Consider the following 18,683-nt stretch of genomic DNA (forward strand, 5'->3'; position numbering starts at 1 on the left):
GATAATACAATATGATTAATACTTTACAGATCATTTCATCATTATCTTTATGTTGGTTAAGAATGGGTGGGGATGGGGGATGACAGGGTATGAGAGGCGTTTGGTGGAGACAGCAAATCAGAGAGAAGGGTGATGGAGGTGGGAGTGAGAATGTATAAGAAACGACATCACATCTTTCATCAGATGCTATACTATATTTATCTGAAGTTACATTATAATATAGTATGTAAGCATATAGTCACTAACACAATACGTCGTATGTCTTCTTTCGTTTTCGTGCCTTTTTCGTATGTTGTGGATACCATCATAGTATTACACATTAATTGCCTATATATACTTACCCGTACTGGTTCTAATTGTATATAAAAAGTCATGACACATTGTAACATCACCAGCTCTGGCCGTCCCACATATATCCAACAACGCTTTGGGGTTGGGGTAGGGACGGTGGATGTGGGGTGTTCGATCGCCTGGTCGCTCACTGGCCGCGACTCCGGCTAACAGGGGGGAGAGATTAGTGCTTTCGGGTGTACATACATATGTACCGTAAGTTAAGGGGGAAGTTTGATAACCCTGCAGAGACAGTCCGAGGCTCTGTATGAATTACCTTGTGGAACGTCTCGAGCTGTGGGCCTCTCTGAGGGTTCCCGGAGAATGCACAATATCCAAATGAGTGTTCACACCCACAATGGGTGTTAAAATGTGACCTGCCCGAGATTACTTAGGGATTCTCAGCTTACTGTTATTAGTTGCAAGTGTAGAGTTAGGTTAACCAGTAAACTGCACGTTCTAAGAGATTTGAGATTTTCAAGAACTGACACGTTTCCTGGTTAATGTTAGGTTACTAAGTAAACTGCCCGTTCTAAGAGATTTGAGCAATTCAAGAACTGACACGTTTCCTGGTTAATAAGTTAGCAAGGGTCCTGAGAGATTTGTCAATCCTAAGACTACGTTTTCTGGTTAATAATGACATAGGTATTGAATGCAAGGCAGAGAGAGAGAAATGACACTTTTGATGCTCCACCTTGATTCCTTTCGCAGGTGCAGCTGGCGGGTGCAGCATTGACGTGCAGCACAGCCGGTCGTCCCTGTCACATACTGCCCCCTCTTCTCCTCTGTCTCGTCGTCGTTATCTAATATTAATTTCTATTACATGAATTTACATGTAGGTACAGTTACACCACAACTGTCACACCTACACCATGTATTACATACATCAAGCTACATAACAATTAGTTGTTAATGTAAATGTAGCGAACTTTTCACTCAGTTTGACCTGAATACAGGATTTTTCACTGCCTTCACGGAGTTTTTCCCTGAATCATCCTTCTATTAAAGTAAATATGAGGTTTTTTCGCTCACTGGCGACTGTGACTTTCTCCTGTAGCAGGATAGCACATACACGCCACAGTGTGAATCTTGTGTGACTGAGTTAGGATTTATATGTATGTATATTGAAATTTTTTTCCAGAGAAAAAAATTTCATTTTTGATGGGGCATAATGTCACGAGTTCGCGAGATTAAGTATTTGAATAAACTCATGACTTTAACTTTGGTGAGAAACCGCGAATTCTAGTGGAATCCCAATATTTATCACTCAGTTTGACCGACACGTATTCACCCGATCGGGTATGTTTTTCAAGACATTTTTCACTATTTCATTAGTGATCGTCCTTGTGCGCGATGTTAGAACCTTCGCTGAGTGAATTGCGGGTGTGTATCACTTACACACGTTGGCCGTTAGTAAGTGCGGCCACGACACTCGCCTCTCTCCCGCAGTTTGAATCAGACAAGATTTGAGCGCCATGGAAGCAGGTAGTGTGAGTGGCAGCATCCTTCCTCAGCAACGACGCCTAGTTCCTTCCGCCGCCGTATTCCCACCTAGCGTCATTGTCGAGAGGCTCAGCTCGTGCAGCGTCCTTCCTCAACAACGACGCCAAGTCATCCGCTTTGTCCCCTTCTCTGACCAGTATTTCTTCTAGCTTTTCCTAGTTTCATGAGTTAGCTTTTGAGTGAGCGAGTGAGGGCAATCTTCTTATTTTGAATTCATTTTGAAATGTAACAAGTTTATTCTATTGTAATCAGTAAATTTAACAGTTCCCTTTCTTGAGGTTAATGTAATGTAAACTCGTGTTTTATTTCTCCATAAGCTTATTCTAGTACAGCTCCTAGTTTGCATAAAAGCTTTGTATTAATCATAACTGGTACTTAGGCCAGTGCTTTTCTATTAACTTAAATCCGTTGTGCCATCTAGGAGTTAACTGCATCAGCAAGAACTTGTTTAACATTAATAGCATTAGTTATGGATTGTCAGGGGTGGAATCACCTTCTCCAGAGGCCAACAGTACTAATTAACAGCACGAGTGAGTCATTAGTCTCTGCTGAGTACTGTTGATAAAGTTTATATATTCTCGTCCTTAGAGAATCGGTGAAGTAAGCCTGCAAAAGGAATCATTGCTTGATTTTCACAAGACAATTCATTGTCCTGTTCTTAAGTATTATTGAATAAAAATTCTTTAATATTTCAAACTCTTTAAAAACCCCGTGACATTTGGCCACCTCATTCCAGGATATTAACTCCTAGCTCTAAAGCTATTCACGAGATTATACTCACTCTCTCATAATTAGCTATTTATCATTAAAGTCTATAGGTACTATCTTACTGGTGATTATTGATTCAGTTCTATTAATTTACGTAATAGTTTTCAGAGTCAGTTGTTTGTTTAACTTTCTTTCTTTACCAGTTTAATTAGATAAAACTGGTCACCACTAACCTGTGCCTATATTCTTTATTCTTGATTATTGGCATCTTTCTTTCCGATTGCAGTCAGCACTGAGTGGCTAGTTCACTTAGATTGACTTAGCATCATGTCTACCAGCGTCTATGTACAGGAAGCTAAAGATATGGGGCTAACAGACCCAACTGAAGTAAAGGATTATGTCCTCTCTCGGCTTAGTCACGAGCAGCAATGCGAGAGTGATGCTCGTGAAGAGCGTAGAACCCAACGTGAACACGAGCGAGAACAGCGACAACACGAGCAAGAACAACGCGAACTCGAGTTAGAGTATGAGCGAGAACAGCGTGAGGAACGACAGAGAGAACGAGAACATGAACGTGCCGAGCGAGTAGCACGCGAAAAACATGAGCTTGAAATGTTGAAGCTCAAGCGAGATTCCTTGGCTTCAGACACATCTGGTGCAGCTGGCCCAAGCTCCACGAGCGCTATTCCTGCACATATTATGGCGACGCCACACATCAAGCTTCCCCCATACAAGGACGGGAAGCAAATCGAGCCATACATAGCTCGTTTTGAAGACAAGGCTCAACTTTACCACCTGGATGATGCAGCTAAGCGGCTTCAGTTTCTTAGCCTTTTTGAGGTCCCTGCCTTCGATATTCTCCACAGAATTCGTGAAGACAATCTCACGTATGAGATGCTGAAGGCCACACTTGTCAAAGCGTACGGTCTCACAGTTGACTACGCCAAGAGTCAGTTCATGAGGGCACGTTTACAGCAAAAAGAGACTGCCGTTCAGTTTCTTGACCGGCTTACTGCTTACGTAAATGACTGGATGGAGAAAGATGAATCTCCTTCCACGTGGGAGGGGATAATTGACCTTATGCTGCGCACGCAGCTAGAAAAGTCGTGACCTACTGAACTTATGGCTCAGCTTAAGATATGCCTGGTGGGAGATGCCTGCCAAATGGTGAAGAAGGCTGATGCATTTTTCACTGCATACGGGTACCAAACTCGCAAGCAGCATACATGGAACAGGAAAGCTGATAAATCTGGGAAACCGTCTCAGACTGTACCACAGCTACAAGGCCGTTCTCAGGATAATGGCCAAGGTCCAAAACCACAGAGGAAGGACAAGGGGCAAAACACTCAGAAACCTGAGTAGAAGAGGTACAACAAGTACCCCAATCAGCAGCATTATCAGCAACGCAACTGACCGAAGGGACAAACCTTTTCAGCACCAGCCCCAGTGTATCAGAGGCAGGAGGCGAACGCAGCCTTCATTCCTCAGCAGCAGCACGCTGGTGTTGTGCCTCGCAGTATGGGTACTTCCCCACAGTTCACTAGTCCCACAGCGACAGTGAACCCTCCTCCACAGATGGCCAATGCTCCATCTCCCCAGGCAGTGAGTACGACCCCTCAAGCATCTAGTTCTCAAGGCACCATGTTTGCCGCATCATTTACTCAGCATCCTAATCAGTGGCTAGCTGCTTCCTCCCACAAGTGACAGTGCCTTCCTTGTTCAGCCAGGGTTTGGGGAAACATTCCTGTGAAGGTCCTGAGAGACAATGATTCCTCAGGTTGCTCAGTCAAGCAGAGTCTAGTTCGGCCTGAAGAGTACACAGGTCGACAGATCCAGGCTAACCTTATTGATGGTTCACTGAGATTGTTCCATGTGGCATCTCCATTTTATATTGGTACGACAGTCGTCGTTGTCATGCCAGAACCTTTATTTGACCTTATCATAGGCAATATTCCCGGTGCCAAGGATAGTTGCACTGAAGGTGACCATACTCAGACTTCAGCCGCAGTAACACGAGCCATCACTGAGGTTCCAAACTGTGTCACCCCTGTGACCATTGAGTCGCCACAAGATCTCATGTGTAGCCAAGATATTGTTCAAGAACAACATTCTGACCCACCACTGCTGCCGTGCGAAGGAAACAAAAGGGTAGAGTGATAAAGTATTCACGGGGAGGTCAAGCCAATTTCCTTCGTAAACAAGGACGGCTCTATCGTTAGTCACGAACACCCGAGGGCGAGGTTCAACTGCAGTTTGTCGTTCCCAAAAAGTACCGCCAAGCAGTGTTAGAGTGAGGGTCATGGTTCAGCCTCAGGAGGTAACATGGGAAAAAGGAAGACCCAGGGCCATATCCGAGCTGACTATTTCTGGCCAGGGATGGGAAGAGAAATAGTTTTGTGCGTTCCTGGAATGTGTGTCCACATACCACTAATCTGGGACATGTCCTTCCTGCGCCGTTTGAAACCACACCCGTAATCTCTGAGTCAGTTGATAACGTAGGTGCAGACCTGATGTCCCGCCTACTAACTGCTGACTAACACTGGCAACTGTTGTATGCTGGGTTCCGTAAGATAGGCGTTCTCAGAGATTTGAGTAATCCAAGGACCAGCCTGGTTCCCAGTTAAAAGTGTAGACCTGACGTCTCACCCATTGGCCCCACAGCACACAGTATGTCCAGGGCCTGTACATACATATGTACCGTAAGTTAAGGGGGAAGTTGGATAACCCTGCAGAGACAGTCCGAGGCTGTGTTTGAATTGCCTTGTGGAACGTCTCGAGCTGTGGGCCTCTCTGAGGGTTCCCGGAGAATGCACAATATCCAAATGAGTGTTCACACCCACAATGGGTGTTAAAATGTGACCTGCCCGAGATTACTGTTATTACTGTTATTAGTTGCAAGTGTAGAGTTAAGTTAACCAGTAAACTGCACGTTCTAAGAGATCTGAGATTTTCAAGAACTGACACGTTTCCTGGTTAATGTTAGGTTACTAAGTAAACTGCCCGTTCTAAGAGATTTGAGCAATTCAAGAACTGACACGTTTCCTGGTTAATAAGTTAGCAAGGATCCTGAGAGATTTGTCAATCCTAAGACTACGTTTTCTGGTAAAAAATGACATAGGTATTGATTGCAAAGCAGAGAGAGAGAAAATACACTTTTGATGCTCCACCTTGATTCCTTTCGCAGGTGCAGCTGGCGGGTGCAGCATTGACGTGCAGCACAGCCGGTCGTCCCTGTCACATACTGCCCCCTCTTCTCCTCTGTCTCGTCGTCGTTATCTAATATTAATTTCTATTACATGAATTTACATGTAGGTACAGTTACACCACAACTGTCACACCTACACCATGTATTACATACATCAAGCTACATAACAATTAGTTGTTAATGTAAATGTAGCGAACTTTTCACTCAGTTTGACCCAAATACAGGATTTTTCACTGCCGTCACGGAGATTTTCCCTGAATCTTCCTTCTGTTAAAGTAAATATGAGGTTTTTTCGCTCACTGGCGACTGTGACTTTCTTCTGTAGCAGGATAGCACATACACACCACATTGTGAATCTTGTGTGACTGAGTTAGGATTTATATGTATGTATATTGAAATTTTTTCCGGAGAAAAAAATTTCATTTTTGATGGGGAGTAATGTCACGAGTTCGCGCGATTAAGTATTTGAATAAACTCATGACTTTAACTTTGGTGGGAAACCGTGAATTCTAGTGGAATCCCAATATTTATCACTCAGTTAGACCGACACGTATTCACCCGATCGGGTATGTTTTTCAAGACATTTCTCACTATTTCATTAGTGATCGTCCTTGTGCGCCATGTTAGCACCTTCGTTGAGTGAATTGCGGGTGTGTATCACTCACACTCGTTGGCCGTTAGTAAGTGCGGCCACGACACTCGCCTGTCTCCCGAAGTTTGAATCAGTCAAGATTTGAGCGCCATGGAAGCAGGTAGTATGAGTGGCAGCATCCTTCCTCAGCAACGACGCCTAGTTCCCTCCGCCGCCGTATTCCCACCTAGCGTCATTGGCGAGAGGCTCAGCTCGTGCAGCGTCCTTCCTCAGCAACGACGCCCAGTCATCCGCTTTGTCCACTTTTGTGACCAGTATTTCTTCTCGTTTTTCCTAGGTTCATGGGTTAGCTTTTGAGTGAGCGAGTGAGTGCAATCTTCTGATTTTGAATTCATTTTGAAATGTAACGTAAGTTTATTCTATTCCCTTTCTTGAGCTTAATGTAATGTAAACTCGTATTTTATTTTTCCATAAGCTTATTCTAGTTGCAGCTCCTAGTTTGCATAAAAACTTTGTATTAATTTACTCTCATTGAGACACATCTGAATTTTTTTCAGATTAGAAATTTATTCACTCTAATGTTTTCATAATTTTAGATACAATTGGGAATGTTTCTATACTATTTATGTTTACTTTTGTGGAATTTGCAAATTTATGTTTTTTAAATAGATGTTTTTTCCCTTACACACGCTATTTTTATGATCACTCCAGTATGATAGTTTTGAGTTACTTCTAATGAGGCTGCTTTTACCGTAACAAAACTTATACCATATTTTAATTCTGAAAATGAAGATCATAAATGACCATCTTCCTAACATTATTTTGATGTGAATAATCATGGCTATAAAGTGCCATCTTGAGCATCCTGATATACTTCCCCATTATGAGAGATCGTGCTATATCATTATCAGTATTTCAGTATGTTTATATGGCCCTTACTCCAGTAAAATACTCCCAAAGCTGATTCTGTAATGCTGAGTAGAATTTGGCTCGACTTCTCGTCCCAAATCAACTCAACACTGAGCGGGGTCCTCTTTCGAGACCGGAGCTAGTGCAATGAAGAGAGGCAGGACATAAAAACTTTCGGCAACACTATACACGTGTATTATTTCAGTTAGACACAAGACATTTCAGTAGACATTACATCACAATATAGAGCAATACAAAACCTTATCTAAAATATTGTGTATCTCGCAGGATACTAGCTTCCTAGATATTAATAACAATACAACAAATCTTAGTACTGGGAGTACAGTAAATGCCCGTGCGCGGGGAGCCCCTGAGGGAAGGCAGGGGGGTTTTGTGATCTACCAGGAAGGGGGAGAGAGGTAGGGAGACACTGAGAGTGACTTAGAACGGCGAGGGGGAAGTTATGGTAATATTTAATGAGGCCCGATATTAACAAGGGAGTTTAGGTGTTTTCTGTTGGCAAGAATTCTTTGACAATTAACTCTGGTTCTTATTTGGACTTTAAGAGCGGGGGTAAGGAGTGGAGAGAGTTTTTAGGGATAGCGTACGGAACAGGGGAATATAGTTATTACTCGATGTCCTCGTTGTTTTGGTGACACTAGGTTTCTGTCGGCACAACTTATATATTACACATCTCCCCGGTAGGTTATATAGACTTGCACTTCCCAACGCGTAACAAAGTCGGAGCCCCCGTAGATTCTATTTCACTATATTACTCAGAGCTTAGCCAATAGCACTCCAATAATGTGTTATTCTTTCTTTGGGCTCTAGAGAGAAGTCCTTAGTAAACTCGGGATAGCACTCGCACGTATCTTCACTTGGGGTCTCTACCCATATTCTCGCCCGTTAATGTAGCATTATGTCCTGGGTTACCCCAATGGAAATTACATGAAATCACTGCACTAGTCTTATTCTAAGAGAAAAGGAGTCACACTTAACCTACTTCACAATTACAGGATCACTCGTATCTCTCGTGGAGAGAAACACGGTTACCTCAGTGATGATCCGGTCGGACTGAGGGCGTCGTCAGGGTAGGGCGAGCCGGGAGGGCACGGGGCGACTCACTAGGGCGTCCTCTCACGTCCGGGGGTTTCCGGACTGGGCTCCGGACTGGGGCCGAAGAGGGCTAGGAACCTCTGGGTCAGGTCCCGGCGTCGCGGGGGCGTGGTGAGGTCTCGCCCGGGTGTCCTGGGGCGGGCCGGAAGAGGCGACGGACTGCGGTCTCCTATGGGCAGGGGCCGGCAGGGAAGGACTGCGGCAGCGGCTGTCACGGGGGCCCGACAGGTGGGTCTTCTCAAGGGCCTCGCGCAGGGAACAGAGGCCGGGGGAGACAGGGAGGTCTTTCCTCCTCACTATACCCTGGGAGCGACCATCGATCGTCTCCACCGGGGTGCTGAGGGAGCGACCGTGGATCGTCTCTACCTGAGCTTTCAGGGAGCGACCATTGATCGTCTCTTCCTGATTTTTATGTGAGCGACCATAGATCGTCTCTACCTTTTTTTTATGGGAGCGACCATTGATCGTCTCTACCGGTGTGCTGAGGGAGCGACCGTTGATCGTCTCTACCTGAGCTTTCAGGGAGCGACCATTGATCGTCTCTTCCTGATTTTTATGTGAGCGACCATAGATCGTCTCTATCTTTTTTATGGGAGCGACCATTGATCGTCTCTACCGGTGTGCTGAGGGAGCGACCGTTGATCGTCTCTACCTGAGCTTTCAGGGAGCGACCATTGATCGTCTCTTCCTGATTTTTATGTGAGCGACCATAGATCGTCTCTATCTTTTTTTTATGGGAGCGACCATTGATCGTCTCTACCAGTGTGCTGAGGGAGCGACCGTTGATCGTCTCTACCGGAGCTTTCAGGGAGCGACCATTGATCGTCTCTTCCTGATTTTTATGTGAGCGACCATAGATCGTCTCTATCTTTTTTTTATGGGAGCGACCATTGATCGTCTCTACCTGGTTTTGAAGGGAGCGACCGTTGATCGTCTCTACCTTGTCACTATTAGAGCGACCATAGATCGTCTCTACCTTAGGGGCGCTGTCTGGAGTACAGTTTCTGACTCCACCCCTAGCTAACTCGGTGATTCCGCCACACGAAGGTAGTGTCTTTTGCCTACGGTGGCGGCGGCGTGGTGGTTGAGTGTCACAAGGGCGCACGGCCCGGGCTGACGTACGCCGCTGTTGCCCGGAGTGGTGGTGGCTGGCGGCGGCTACCCCGGGGAGTCCGAGTGGGGGTGTCGGCATTCTTGAGGGCAGACTCCACTGCTCCTGGTCCGCCTTGATGTCGGGGAGACTGCGGTATTCTCCGGAATATTCCGGAGAATCGATGCGGTCAAAACCACGCATTTCAGATTCAATTAGGCATAACTAGTTCACAAACACCCATACCTTTTTCCCTTGATATCATGTCTAAGAAGCTTAAGAAAGAGAAAACAATAGACCCCTAATAAGTAAAAATATCAAGTGAACTTCAGTATGACATGCACAAAAGTTCACGTCAATTCTCCTACCACCTGATATTTTTTAAATCATGTACAATAGAAATGCAAAAAAAATTATACCCTACTACGGAAATACTGTAATTTCTTTTTCTTGTTAATTCATATCTGACTATCAGTACATAACAATTACCATTTAAACGATTCATCGCCTTTCGCTGTGATTTTACCTAGGAAAATCGTGATAAAACACGAACCGTCATAATTAGGAAAGACTATTTTCAGTAATTTATTGGGAATCTCGAGAGTCCACTTGAAAACCCTAGCCATACCGATAAGAATAATATCCTATCTTTACATTCCAAGTTGTTTTCATTTTAATGAAACGAAACTCTTTGGACTATACCCTTCAAATTCCAGCTTCATTTCGTGTTAATCGTTTTCTTACTCATGGTTACCTTATTTAGCCTTGTTACTGATTTTTGAATTTTTTCACCCGAAGAAATATTTTCTCAATTTTAAGTACAACTGGGAATGTTTCCTCACAAATTTAGACTATATGTGTGGAGGTAGTATATTTAGTGTTTTCGCCTTCGTTATCCGGTTCTTAGGACGACTTCCTTATAAAACCTTGGAATTACTCCCTTATTTAGTCTTATTACTAATTTTTTTTCCATATTTAGAATTTTTCACTCTTTAAAGGTTTCATTTTTTTAGATACAATTTTGAATGTTTCTTAAATAATTATGTGAACATTATTGGAAGTTGCATATTTATGTTTTTCGCTAAAAAATACGCTACTCAAAATGAATTACTCCTAAAGTGGTTGCCTTTACCGTAACAAAATTTATAGTTTTTTTTTTTTTATCCTGGTTACCACAACAAATGAAAATAAAATTTAAATATGATCATCTTTCTAAAATGTTTTTTAATCTGTATACATAGGGATCTAAAATTGCATCTAGAGGATCCTGAAAATGGATTCTTTCCCCATTATGACTTCGTGCTATATCAATATCTATGTTACTCTATGTTTATACAGCCCTCACTCCAGTAAAATATTTTATAACTACACCCAAAGCTGATTGTAACAGGTGTTACTACTTCAAAATACTCCTAATTTTATCTCTTGAAATCACAGCAAAATTTATTTTAAAAAAGGGGAAAACAATAGACCCTTAATGAAAAAAAAAAAAATCGTGAACTTCAATACGACATACACAACTGTTCATGTTAATTCTCTTGTCACCTGACATTTTTTTTAAATCATATACGGTAAAAATTCCAATGAATTTTATATTTCAGTTCGATACGGTTATATTTTCTTTTTCCCGTTAATTCAGATTTGATAATCAGTACAAACCAATTAACTTATAAAAGATAAATCGCCTTCTGGGAAGATTATACTTAGGAAAATAATGATATAACACGAACCGTAATAATGGGGAAATATTCCATTTTGAAAATTTTATCAGGAGGCCCGAGATGCCATTTCAGAGCCCTAGTTATTTAGATGTAAATAATACCCTTTGTATCTCTAAATTCTCTTGAAACGAAACTCTTCGGGTTAAACCCATCAAATTCCGGCCTCCTTTACGTGTGAATTGGTTTCATTCCACGTGTTACCTCATTAAGCCTTGCTACAGATTTTTTCTTTTTTTTTTTTTACAGCAGAATTGTTTTCTGAATTTTGATATAGCTGGGAATGTTTGCACACTAATTTAGAGTATATTTGTGGAAGTGGCATATTTATTATTTTCACCTTCATTATGCGGTTTCTAGGAGTTTTATCACTAATGTTTGCAGAATTTTATGTACTATTAGGAATGTTTTTAATCTAATTATGTGTATGTTTTTCGACCACAATTATGCTGTTTTTATGATCACTCCAGTTTAATAGTTTTCAGTTTCTTATAAAACGGTTGCTTTTAGTATAACAAAATTTATACCCTTTAAAAATAAGTAACAAATGACCCTCTTCCTAAAGTAAAAACACAATTTCTATACGACATTAAATACAGTTCGTTCAGTGTTCGTTCAACTTCCTTTTTTGGTAGCTGTCATGCACTATGTCTTTAATTTTTACTATTAGTGTATATTTGGTAATCAGTACGTAACAATTTTTTTTAAATGATTAATCGCCTTTCGGACTAATATATATATATATATATATATATATATATATATATATATATATATATATATATATATATATATATATATATATATATTTTTTTTTTTTTTCAGTAGACTCAAGATGCCACTTAAAAGTCTAAGTTGTACAGATAGAAACTAATGTCCGTTTCATCTCTAAATTCCAAGTTCTCACTTCTCTAATCAGACGATACTCGGCTAAAACCCATGAAATTCCAGCCTTGTTATCTGTGAATTAATTTCCTCTCTCTCTTTACCTCATTTAGCCTTGTGTCTCATTTTTTAATTTTTTCACCCTCAGAAATTTTTGCCTGTTAAATACAATTGTGAATGTTTCCCAACTAATTTAGAGCACATTATGAAGATGGCATATTTAGTGTTTTCGTCGTCAATATGGGGCTTTTAGGATCACTCCAGTTTTACTGTTTTGATATACTCTCATTCAGACTTAGAACTCAATTTTCATCCAATCTCGGATTTTTTTTACCCTTTACTATTTTCATAAATTTAGATACAGTTGGGAATCGTTCTATGCTAATCATGTGGCATTTGTGGAATTTGCAAGTTAATATTTTTGCCCCAACATTTATGTCTTTTTATTATCACTTCTCTTTGCTAGTATTTAATTACTTCAAATGAGGTTGCTTTTTCCGTAACAGAACTTATACTATTTGTTTACTCTGAAAATGAAGACCACATATGAAACTCATTTAACATTATTTTATCTTTATAACTAAGGATATAAAGTGACATATAGAGCATCCTGATTAAAAAAAAAAAAAAAAAAAGGAATATCTCCCCTTTATGACGGTTCATATATTATCAATATTTCCCTAGGTTTGTACATGCCCCAATCCAGTAATATATTTTTGAACAACACAAAAAACGGATTCCATCAGGCGTGCCTAGATCACAATTACCCCTTTTTTTAGACTAGAGATCACCACTAAGACGAAAAAAAAAAAAACGAACTTTGGCATAATGTACACAACTGTTCAGGTCAATTCTTCTGCTACCTGACTTTTTAAAATAGTGTACAGTAAAACAACGAATAAATTTTATATCGCAGTAGGAATGTCTTATATTTTCTTTTTCCTATTAATTCATATCTGATAATCAGTCCGAACAATTATCTTTTCAACGATTAATATTCTTTGGCGTGAATTTACATAGGGAAGTAATGATATAACACAAACCGTCATAATGTGGAAATATTCACCTTTAAAATGTCATCTCGATATGACACTTGAAAACGCTGGGTATAGAGAAAAAAAATAATGTTCGTTTTATCTCTAAATTCAGAGTTGTTCCCTCATCTAGAATCAAACGAAATTCATCGGGATAAGCCCTTCAAATTCCATCGTGCTTTTAATTCGAATCTGTTTCAGTCCACGTGTTACCTCATTTAGTTTTGTTACTGAATTTTGAATTTTTCACCAGCAGAATCTTTTTCTGATTATTAGATACAATTTGGAAGGTCTCGACACCAGTTTCGAGTATATATGTGGATGTGGCATATTTTGGGTTCTCTTCATTATGCGGTTTTTAGGATAAAGCCAGTATAGTACATATGAATTTCTCTCTCATTTCTCCTTATTACTGGCTAAATAAGGAAGTAATTCAAACTATTATATTGGAGTGATCTTAAAAACCGAATAACGAAGGCGAAAACACAATGTCACCTCACAAATGTCCTTTAAATTAGTGTGGAAACATTCCCATTTTTATCTAAAATTCATAGATTTCTGAGAGTGAAATAATTAAAAAAAAAGAAACAATTTTAAATGAGGTAACATTTGTGAAGAAATCGATTAAAAGGTAAATGAGCTAAAATTTGGTATGTTTCGCCCTAAGAGTATCGTTTCGTTTGAGGTGAAAACAACTCGGAGTTTAGAGATGACGGATATTTTTCATTTTATCCATATAAATATAGTTTTCAAGTACCATCTCGAGACATGAAAAAAAAATGAAATTTAGAGTGTTTCCCCATTATGACGGTTAGTGTTATATCAGTATTTCCCTAGGTAAAATCACTGAGAGGCGAGAATTCATTTAAAAGATACTTGTTACCTGCTGAATCTCAGATATGAATTTACTGGAAAACGAAATACAGCATTTCCGTTCAGAGCTATACAATTTGTTAGAATTTTTATTGTACATATCTAAAAAAAAAAAAAAGTGCTAGGACAAATGACATAAATTGTTGTGCATCGCGTATTTAAGTTCACTTGATTTATTTACTTATTACTTATTATATTCTCTTTTTCAATAATGGCCGTGATATCAAGGGAAAAAGTATGGGTTATGCCTAATACAATCAAATTCGGGTGTAGTTCAAACATATTTTACTGGAGTGGGGGCTGTATAAACCTAGTGAAATATTGATAATGATATAGCACGTACTGTCTTAATTGGGAAATATTCCTTTATGATTTTATCAGGATGCTCAAGATAGCACTTTATAGCCCTGGTTATTCAGATTCAAATAAAGTTAGAAAGAGGGTCATTTTTTATTTTTATTTTCATTTGTAGTGATAACCAGGATAATAAAAATGGTGTATGTTTTGTTAGGGTAAATGCCACCGATTTAGAAGTAATTCAATACTATTATGCGGATGTGATCATAAAAACGCAGAAGTGTAAGGAAAAACCATAAACAGGCAACTTCCACAATTATAAACATAATTAGTTTAGGAACAATCCCAGTTGTATCTAAATTTCTGAACACATTAACGAGTGAAAAAATTTCTACAAGAAAAACTTCAGTAATAAGGAGAATTGAGCGAGTAATTCAAAAGTATTATACTGGCGTTATCCTAAAAAACGCATAATAAAGACGAAAACACTAAATATGCAACTTCCAGGAACATTCCCTTTATTGGTGACGAAAAATTCCCAATTGTATCTAGAATTGAGAAAAAGCTTCAGCGGAAAAAGTTAAAAAATTCAGTAACAAAACTAAATGAGGTAACACGTGCAATGAAATCGATTCAGACGCAAAGTATGATGGAATTCGATGTACTTCTACTGAATAATTTCATTTCATTCTAGAAGTGAGAACAACTTGGGATTTAGAGATAAAACGGACATTATCTTTTATCTATATAACTAGGGCTATCAAGTGCCATATCGAGACGTGATGAGATTTTGAAAAATTCAATATTTCCCCATTATGACGGCTTGTGTTATATCATATTTCCCTAGGTAAAATCATGCCTGAAGGCGATAATTATTCGGTACTGATTATCAGATATGAATTGAGGAAAAAGGAAATACAAAATTTCCTTATTGATATTAAAAAAATTTCCCATTTTAATTGTAAATGATTTATAAAAAAAAAAAAAAAACAGGTGGCAGGAGAATTGACCTGAACTTTTGTGTATGTTGTATTGAATTTCACATGAGCTTTAATTATTAAGAGTCCAAGGTTATTTTGTTTAACTCATCTTTGTCGTGATTGTAAGGTAAAAATATGGGTAATAGTGATCTAGGTACGCCTCATAGAATCACTTTGGATGTAGTTAAAGAATGTATTACTGGATTTAAGGCTGTACAAACCTAAGGAAATATTAATATAACACGAATCGTCATATAGGGGAAATATTCCATTTTTGAGATGCATCAGGATGCACTAGATGTCACTTTGTATCCGTAGTTATAGAGATAATAATAATATTAAAACGAGTTTCATATGTGATCATTTTCCGAATAAAAAAATGGTATAAGTTTTGTTACGGTAAAAAGCAAACTTATTGTAAGTAATTCAAAATTATCACAAAAGTGTGATCATACAAACAGCATGAGTGTAAGGTATAAAAGATAAATTTGCAAATTCCACATGTGTAAACATAAATAGTATAGAAACATTCCCAATTGTATCTGAAATTATGGAAACATTAAAGGGAGAAAAAATTCCATCCTGAACAAAATTTAGATGTAAGTCTAAATGAGAGTAAATTAAAACACTAACCCTGCAGTGATCCTTAAAGCTCCATATTGATGGCGAAAACACTAAATATACCATTTACACAAATCTACTCTAAATTAGTTGGGAAACATTCTCAATTGTATTCAAAATTCAGAAAACATTTATGATGGGGAAAAACTTCAAAAATGAGAAACAAGGATATAGAACTAAAACGTGGGAGGAAATTAATTCACAGATAACATGGCTGGAATTTGATCGGTTTTAGCGCAGAGTTACGTCTGATTAGAGAAGTGAGGACTTTGAATTTAGAAATGAAACGGCCATTATTTTGTATCTGTATAACTAAGTCTTTTAAGAAGTATCTTGAGCCTGATGGTAAAATTTAAAAAAATGAATATTTTCAGATTAAGTTGGTTCGTGCTATATTATATTCTATAATTCCTTTTGTATAATGAATCCGAAAGGCGATTAAGTTTTTAAAAGAAAATTATTAAGTACTTATTACCAGATATATATTGATAGTAAAAATTAAAAAGACAGTGCATGACACCTACCAAAAACGGAAGTTGAACGAACACTGAACGAACTGTATTAATGTCGTCTGGAGATTGTATATTGACGTTAGGAAGTGGGTCGTTGTTTACTTATTTTCAAAAGCAAAAGCAACCGCTTTAGAAGTATATGAAAACTATTAAACTGGAGTGATCATAAAAGCAGCATAATCGTGGGCGAGAAACATACACATAAATAGAATAGAAACATTCCCAATTGTGTCTAAAGTTCTGAAAGAGTGATAAACTTCCTCCTACGAAAAAAAAAAAAAAATTATCAAGGCTAAATGAGGGAGTAATTCAGAGCTATGATATTGGGGTGATTTTAAAAACCGTCTAATAAAGGTGTATTCTATTGCCAGACGTCTCAATCCCGTTTGGGGTGGCCACAAACAAACCGCCTCCACATCGCCCTGTCCCCCGCCATTTCACAGTCCTGCTCCCAACTCACATCCCCCTCTCTCTTATACCTCTCCACCCCATCCCTCCATCTCTTCCTCGGCCTCCCCCACCCTCTTCCCCCTCCACCTCACTCACATACACTCTCTTCGTCAGTCTTTCACCCCCCATCCTCTCCACATGGCCGAACCACTCAGTGTGTTCCTCATAACGCTTCCTATCACATCCACATCCACACCACAACGCTCCTTTATATCCTCATTCGTCAGCCTGTCTCTCCATGTGATTCCACAGGCTCCTCTTAAATAACTCATTTCCACTGCTCTCACTCTTGTGTCCTTCAAACAACGTCCAAGCTCCACCTCCACACGCTAGAGTTGGCATCACAACACTGCCACGCAGGAATGCCTTCACTTCCATGCTCACCTCCCCATTTCTCATCACTGCCCTCAAAGAACCAGCAACCCCCCCCCCACCACAGCACCCCCTCACGCACCTCACCCTCCAAACCTCCACCCACACTCATCACACCACCCAAGCTCTTAAACGTACTCACATTTTCAAATTCATCACCATCCAACCTCGCTGCACATTCACCGACTTCACCTCTCTCAAAGACCACTACTCCACTCCTCCCTATATTCACCTCCAGATTCAGCCCCCACCACACTCTCCCAAACTCATCCACCAAGCCTTGCAGCTCCCCTTCGTCTTCACTTAACAACATAGTATCATCTGCAAACAACAGTACAGGGAGTTTCCAAACACTATCCTCTCTCACCAGGACCACTCCAACATCCACTACCCTACCTTGTACCTCTTTTACTACCCCATCCATGTACAGATTGAACAACCATGGAGACATGACACATCCCTATTTCAACCCAACCTTCAGAGAAAAAAATTCACTTAGTTCACCATCCACACGCACTGCAGCCATCATACATACTCTTCACAGCATTCAACAACTTCCCATCTACTCCATATAGTTTTAATATTTTCCACAATCCTTGTCTATCCACACTGTCATATGTTTCCTCCAAATCCATGAAAGCAGCATACAACTTCTTTCCCTTCTCTAGAAAATTTTCCACTAAAGATCAAAGAATGAATATCTGATCTACACAACCACTTCCCTTCCTAAAGCCTCCCTCCAATTAATTCCTCTGTTCTTTCTCTAACTCTGTCAATAAGTATCCTACCATACACTTTTCCTATTATACTAAGAAGACAAATGCCCCTATGATTACCACACACTTCTTTTACCCCCTTTCATTTGTACAAGGGAATAATTATACCTGACTTCCAATCCTCCGGGACTCTACCTTCCTCCCAGGCCAATCTGCACATCTTCCACATCCATTCTACTACTATCTCTCCCACATGCTTTATCATGTCACCACACACTCCATCAATTCCTGGGGCTTTCCCCAATTTAACTTTCTTCATTGCTTCCACAACTTCTCTCCTACTGATTTCTTCCTGTCTTCTCACCTCCCTCCTTCTCCCAGCCATTCCTCAGCCACTTATACTCGCATCACTTCCATCTTCTTTGTTCAACAATTCCTTAAAGTGTTCTCTCCATCTGTTTACTTTTTTTTCCCTTCACTATGATGTCTAATAAAGGTGAAAACACTTAATATGCCACTTCCACAGATGACAACACTAAATAGTTCATTCACACTCAGACACCCATTTACAAAGTCTAATATCTCTACCTCTCAACTCAGAAAGCCATCTCCATAAATCAAGACATCTACAATCAGTGAATGAGTACAAAACAACCTTGTCTCATTTAATCCTTGTAAAACTAAATATATACAATAGGAAAAAAATAATACAACACTTTCCAACTTGTAAAACTAAATATATACAATTTGTATATTACCTTCAATACTACTA

Source organism: Coenobita brevimanus, chromosome 88 (assembly GCF_032717465.1).
Source record: "Coenobita brevimanus isolate Jiangsu-jjx chromosome 88, ASM3271746v2, whole genome shotgun sequence".
NCBI lineage: Eukaryota > Metazoa > Arthropoda > Malacostraca > Decapoda > Coenobitidae > Coenobita > Coenobita brevimanus.